The sequence below is a fragment of the Eumetopias jubatus genome, unplaced genomic scaffold (genome assembly GCF_037043125.1).
Source record: "Eumetopias jubatus isolate StellerSeaLion01/CBP00866 unplaced genomic scaffold, mEumJub1_p1.0 scaffold_10, whole genome shotgun sequence".
Lineage (NCBI taxonomy): Eukaryota > Metazoa > Chordata > Mammalia > Carnivora > Otariidae > Eumetopias > Eumetopias jubatus.
The window spans coordinates 27365574-27372515 of record NW_028274816.1 but is presented as its reverse complement, the minus strand read 5'-3'; positions in this window follow the sequence as shown (position 1 = coordinate 27372515).

Here is a 6942-nt window from a genome sequence, read left to right as displayed (position 1 = left end):
AGAGTATAGCAAAGAGAGGATTAAACCCAGATCCCTCTGAATGTAGACACCATATGTTCGCTCTACCTCACCAAGCCTTCTCCCTGGAGAGAAGCCAAACTGCCAGAAAGAGCCTGTATTATTCTCCAGAAAAGAAACAGTTGTTAGATGAAAGGTGTTAATTCTATATTCTTAGAGGAACAGGCTGGTCCTGATACCCATGGTTCAGCAAGAGTGAGGCGAGGGGGCATCTTCTTGCAATTTTGTGGGTTAACTGTCATCAAGGCATAGACTTGCTGCAGAAGCTGTGATTTTTCTGGAAGGGTAGTGAGAAGGGGATTTTAATTTTTAGGGCGGCTGGGTGGCTCAGTTGGTTAGGCGACTGCCTTCGGCTCAGGTCATGATCCTGGAGTCCCTGGATCGAGTCCCGCATCGGGCTCCCTGCTCGGCGGGGAGTCTGCTTCTCTCTGACACTCCCCCCTCTCGTGCTCTCTCTCTCATTCTCTCTCTCTCAAATAAATAAAAAAAATCTTAAAAAAAAGAATATTTTAATTTTTAAAAATACAGGTTTAGGATCTGATCTTTTCCCTCACCTGGCAAGGAAAGATGTTTCCTAACCTGGCCAAACATGTCACAGGAAGCAGCTCCTTGCTTGCTGAATGGCAGCCTACAGCTGTTCCTGTGATGGGAAAAACCTTTAATCCCTTCCTTCCCTTCCCCAGCATCCATCCACCCCTGCGCAGGCGGTAAATCCAAGCACTTCTCTCCAATGAGCCTTCTATGTCATAGACTGTATTACTGCTCATCCAAATATGGTGCTTCACCCAGAAGAGGGTTACACATCTCTGCTAAACTCAGGCATGGCCATGGGACTTCTTTGGCATCAAGGACATTTGAACTTCTTGAAAGAGAAGCCTTAAGAGCCAGCATGTGGTTCAACAGATTCTGTTTTCCCTGCCCCTGAGACCCCAGATCCATCACGGATGGTACCACTACCAGTCTGGGTCCTTGAGTGACCACGATAAGCAGAGAGCCCTGGGGTGGAAATGTGGTTTGAGTGAGAAATAAACATTGCTGTTTGGAGCCACGAGTTTCAGGGTGTTTGTTACTGTAACATAACCTAGCTCATCCTTACCCCTCCATGCCATGGGATGGCTGGTTCCCTGTCCAGCCACCCTAATGCCAACCCGAATAGCAGGTAAACCCCATCCATGTACACAAAGTTCCCAAGCAGTTTCTTGATCCACTATTTCAAAAGAGAAAACAATCTTCAATTCCCAATTATTTAAAAAGCCAGAGAGTTGTTCAATAAGCAACCACAATAAACCTACTCTGTGGAGACAAAGGGAAATCAAGGAAGGAAAAGGGGTCTACTAAGTACATGAGTAAACATCACACATACCAAACTTTCCTTCCCACAACCCCTGTAACCTACAAGGAAGAAATGAAAAAGGGATCAACTCCCATGGACAAATGGGGGCAATTAATCAGTAGAAAAGGAATTTAACAAAATGTTTGGAACATACAAACAGGATGAAAAAGCTCCCATTTTTAGCAATACAGGGTACTATATAGAGCATGAAAAAAAATCCCAATCCAAAAACCAGCTACAAAGCTGAGATATATATACATATTTTTATATATAATCTGTTTGAATATATCAAAGAGCTACCACTTTTAGGGTTTTATTTTTTACATTTAGTTCTGATTCACTTGGCATTTTGGTGAATGGTTTAAGGTAGGGATGTAATTTTATCTTTTTCCAAATGGTTATCTAGTTGTCCCAATAAAATTTATTTAAACCTCCCTCTTTTCCTAAGTGATTCGAGAGATTATCTTTATTGTTAACCACATTTCCATATGGACTCAGGTCTAGGCAACCAGGCTAATGAAACAGAGTAGAGTGTCCAGAAATACTCAAGTGACCATGGGAACATCAGGGTAGTGGTCACCCTCAGAGGAAGGAAGGGGTTTGTGCTTGGAAGGGAAGATGGGGTCTGGACTATTCCCACAGCTGGGGTGGCAGCTAGGAGCATTCATTGGAACATAACTGGGTTAAGGAGCTCCACAGTTTTCCATACTGGCTGCACCCATTGACATTCCCACCAAGAGCGTTTCCTTTCCTCCTCATCCTTACCAGCACTTCTCTCTCATTGTTTGTTTGTTTGTTTTTTTCAGATTTATTTATTTATTTTGGGGGCAGGGCAGAGGGAAAGAATCTCCAAGCTGACTCCCTGCTGAGTGGGGAACCTGACTGACACAGATGCCAGGCTTAATTTCACGACCCATGAGATCATGACCTGAGCTAAAACCAAGAGTTGCATGCTTAACCCACCGAGCCACCCAGGCGCCCCTCTCTCATCTTTTTCATAACAGCCACCCTAACAGGTGTGAAGTGATAACTCATTGTGGTTTTGATTTGCATTTCCCTGAGGATTAGTGGTGTTGAGCACCTTTTTTTTTTTAAAGATTTATTCATCTATTTATTTATTTATTTGAGAGAGGGAGAGAGACACAGAGAGAGAGGAGGGCCAGAGGGAGGAGACAGAGAATCTCAAGCTGACTCCCCACTGAGGATGGAGTCCAATGCGGGACTTGATCTCACAACCCTTAGATCATGACCTCAGCCGAAACCAAGAGTTGGTCGCTCAACTGACTGAGCCACCCAGGTGCTGTAACACCTTTTTTTTTTTTTAATATTTTATTTATTTATTTGAGAGAGAGAATGAGAGAGAGAGAGCACGAGAGGGGGGAGGGTCAGAGGGAGAAGCAGGCTCCCTGCTGAGCAGGGAGCCCGATGTGGGACTCGATCCCTGGACTCCAGGATCATGACCTGAGCCGAAGGCAGTCGCTTAACCAACTGAGGCACCCAGGCGCCCCTGTAACACCTTTTTATATACCTGTTAGCCATGTGAACATCTTTGGAAAAATGTCTATTCAGATCCTCTGCCCACTTTTTAAAGTCTATCTATCATCTATATCTATCTATCTATCATCTATCATCTATCATCTATCATCTATCTCTATTTGCTATCGAGTTGTAGGCATTCCTTATATATTTTGATTATTAGCCCCTTATCAGATATGTGGTTTGCAAATATTTTCTTACATTCTGGATGTTGCCTTTTCATCTTGCAGATTTCTTGTTGTTGTTTTGTTTTGCGGGGGGAGGGTCTGCTGTGCAGAAGCTTTGTAGTTTGATGTGCTTTGTTGCTTCTGCTTTCAGTATCATATCCATAAAATCATTGCCAAGATCAATGTCAAGGAGCTTTTTCCCTATGTTTTCTTCTAGGAGTTTTATGGTTTCAGGTCTTACATTTAAGTCCTTAATCTATTTGGAGTTAATTTTCCTGAGTGATAGAAGACAGGGATCGAGTTTCATTCTTTTTTTTTTTAATGTTTTATTTATTTATTCATGAAAGTCAGAGAGAGAGAGAGAGAGAGAGAGGCAGAGGCAGAGGGAGAAGCAGGCTCCCCGCCTAGCAGGGAGCCTGATGCGGGACTCGATCCCAGGACCCTGGGATCATGACCTGAGCCGAAGGCAGACGCTTAACCATCTGAGCCACCCAGGCGCCCTCGAGTTTCATTCTTTTGCATGTGAATAAAGAACTATTCTATAGGGCGCCTGGGTGGCTCAGTTGGTTAGGTGACTGCCTTTGGCTCAGATCATGATCCAGGAGGCTCAGATCATGATCCAGGAATGTAGGCATGGGGGGTGGAGGGTGGGTCCCCCGCTCAGGAGGCAGTCTGCTTCTCCCTCTGACCCTCCCCCATTTCGTGCTCTCTCTCACTCTCTCAAATAAATAAAATCTTTAAAAAAAAACTTCTATAACTCAATAATTCTACTTCTGGGTATTTATCTGAAGGAAATGAAATCACGGTCTCAAAGAGGTATCTCCACCTTCATGTTCAATGCAGCATTATTTACAATAGCCAAGACATGGAAACAACCGAAATGTCCATCAATGGATAAAGAAAATCTGTTGTGGTGTGTGGGTATGGGTATATACAGTAGAGTATCATTTAGTCATAAAAAAGGAAATTGTGCCATTTGTAATGATGGACCCTGAGGGCATTATGCTAAGTGAAATAAGACAGAGAAATAGTATATGATCTCACTTTGGGTGGGATCTTTTTTTTTTTTTAATAGGTAGAATCTTTAAAAAAAAACTCATAGAAACAGCAGATTGGTGGTTGCTGGGAATGGGGATGGGGGTGGGGGGTGAAGGTGGTCAAAAGCTACAAACTTCTAGTTATAAGATAAATAAGTTGTGGGGGTGTAATGTATAGTATGGTGACTATAGTTGACAATATTGTATGTCTGAAAATTGCTAAGAGTAGATTTTAAAAGTTCTTACCACACACGCGAAAAATTTTAGCTATATAAAATGGTTAACTAACCTTACTGTGGTAATCATTTTGTAATATATACACATATAAAAGCACTATGTTGTATACCTTATATACTTACACAATGTTATATGTCGGTTATATCTCCATGAACCTGGAAAAATAAACAACATTCTACTTTTCCTAATTCTTCCATATAACATGCTCAACCACCTCTTTTCTCCTTTTCTTTAGTCCATTTCAATAACCAAATGGCAGTGGGAATTGCTTTTCCTTTACCACAGAAATCTATATATCTATAAATATATTTATTATAGATAATATTATCCTATCTTTGCTTTGCCAAATAAATTTCCATTATGAAGCTTTTATTTATTTTTTAAAAGATTTTATTTATTTATTCATGAGAGACAGAGAGAGAGAGAGAGAGAGAGAGAGGCAGAGAGAGAGAAAGGCAGAGGGAGAAGCAGGCTCCCAAGGAGCAGGGAGCCCGATGTGGGACTCGATCCCGGGACTCCAGGATCATGACCTGAGCCGAAGGCAGACGCTTAACCATCTGAGCCACCCAGGCGCCCCATTATAGAGCTTTTAAAAAATAATAATTCATGATCTATTTTTGCACATTTATCTTTGTGCTCTTTTCTGCATATGTATCATATCCCACAACAAAAATAGTTTAAAATTTTAATTTAAAAAATGCATTTAGTGATTGGTACACCAACATCTTTGAGGAACTCTGTGGTGGCTGTCATGTCTAAGTCATAGAATAATGTGATCCCAACATGATAAAGGCCAAAAAGACATGCCTAACTAGTGCCTAACTGCTTGAGATGGTAGACACATTTACCACAACAAACCACAGGATAGTAACTGGGGTTTTTACCTACAAGGATTTGGGAGAAGTTAAGGTCCTTTGAGGAGTGACTGACATAGCTCTGGTGTGTAGAATGAATCTTCCCCAAGCCTTTCCAGAGGGACCCATTTTCCGAGTGACAGCACACTAGGGAAAGGGAAATACCCAGAGCTTCAGGAGTTATCAGATACTAGCTCCAACATCTGAATACCAAAGTTGTCCACCATTTAGAGGCTTATTATGGCAAATGACAGATGGAGCTCTGATCCAAGTCCATTTAATGGTGGATTCAAGATCACAGACCCATTTTAGGTACAAGCATACTTGGGGTGCCTGGGTGGCTCAGTCGGTTAAGCACCTCACCCTTCATCTCAGCTCAGGTCTTGATCTCCTGGTCATGAGTTCAAGCCCACGTTGGGCTCCATGCTGGGTATGGAGCCTACCTTAAAAAAAAAAAAAAATGGGCACAGACATACTTCTGAAATATTGCAGGTTGGGTTCCAGACCACGGCAATAAAGTGAATAGCACAATAAAGCAAGTCTGAAGAATTTTTTGGTTTCCTAGTGAATATGTTATGCTTACACTATACTATAGTTTATTAAGTGTGTAATAGTATTATGTATAAAAATGTTATATACCTTTATTAAAAATACTTTTTTGCTAAAAAATGCTAACCATCTGAGGTTTCAGCAAGCTATAACTGATCACTGATTACTCTACCAAATATAATGAAAAAGTTTGAAATACTGTGAGAATTGCCAAAATGTGACAGAGACACAAAATGAGCAAACACTCTTGGAAAAATGGCACGGACAGACTTGCTTGCCACACGGTTGCCACAAATCTTAAATTTGTAAAAAACAACAACAAAAAACCCCCATCTGCAAAGTGCAAAAATACTAGTCATGCCTGTAATTTCCTCAGTCCCAAAAGGAAAGAGAGACATTTACTACCAGGCAAAATCCCCATATTGGTAACCTGACCCATGGAATGAGGGTGATTATGAAGTATGGGCCAAACAGAAGTCCCTGGAACTATCTCCAAGATAGTAAGTCAAAAGTCAAACAAACAAACAAACAAAAAACCCACACTCTGGGAGGATCTGTAGATTGGTGCTGCCATCAAACTTGAATTATACAGGGGTGGGTGATTTCTTCCTCATCCCATTTACTCAACATCTTGAGTCTTAGAAATTGATAGTTTATTACAAATGCAATCAAATGGTACTGCTAAATTATGGTTCCAGATGTGGTATCTTTGTGGGATCGAAGCAACACAGTTCTTGGTGGGACAATTTGGTGGGACTCTTTGATTCTGGAGCCAACAGGTACAGTTTTTAGGAGTCCTGCTTCAACCAATTACAGTGACCTATAAGGCAGCTGAGTGGGACCCGGACAGGAAATGGTTCTCAGCAGCCCAGGCTATGTGTGCACTCCTGCATCAGGCCTTAGGACTCCGCCAACCAAAAGCTATTAGAGCGTCTGTGGTAGACAAAGATGTATGGAGTCTCTGAAAACTCCAAATAAGAGAATTATAGCCCAAAGTTCTAGGGTTTTAGAAAAAGACCGATACCCCCCTCCACCAAAAAGTATTCTCCATCTGAAAAGCAACTCCTGGCTTGCTCTTGGGCATTGGCACAAACTGAATTCCAGGACACCAAATGACTTTAGACTCTAAGCTATCCGTTGTGAGATCTGTATTATTTGATCCACTGAACTATAAAACTGGATGTTCAGTGGCATTACATTGCATGATGGAA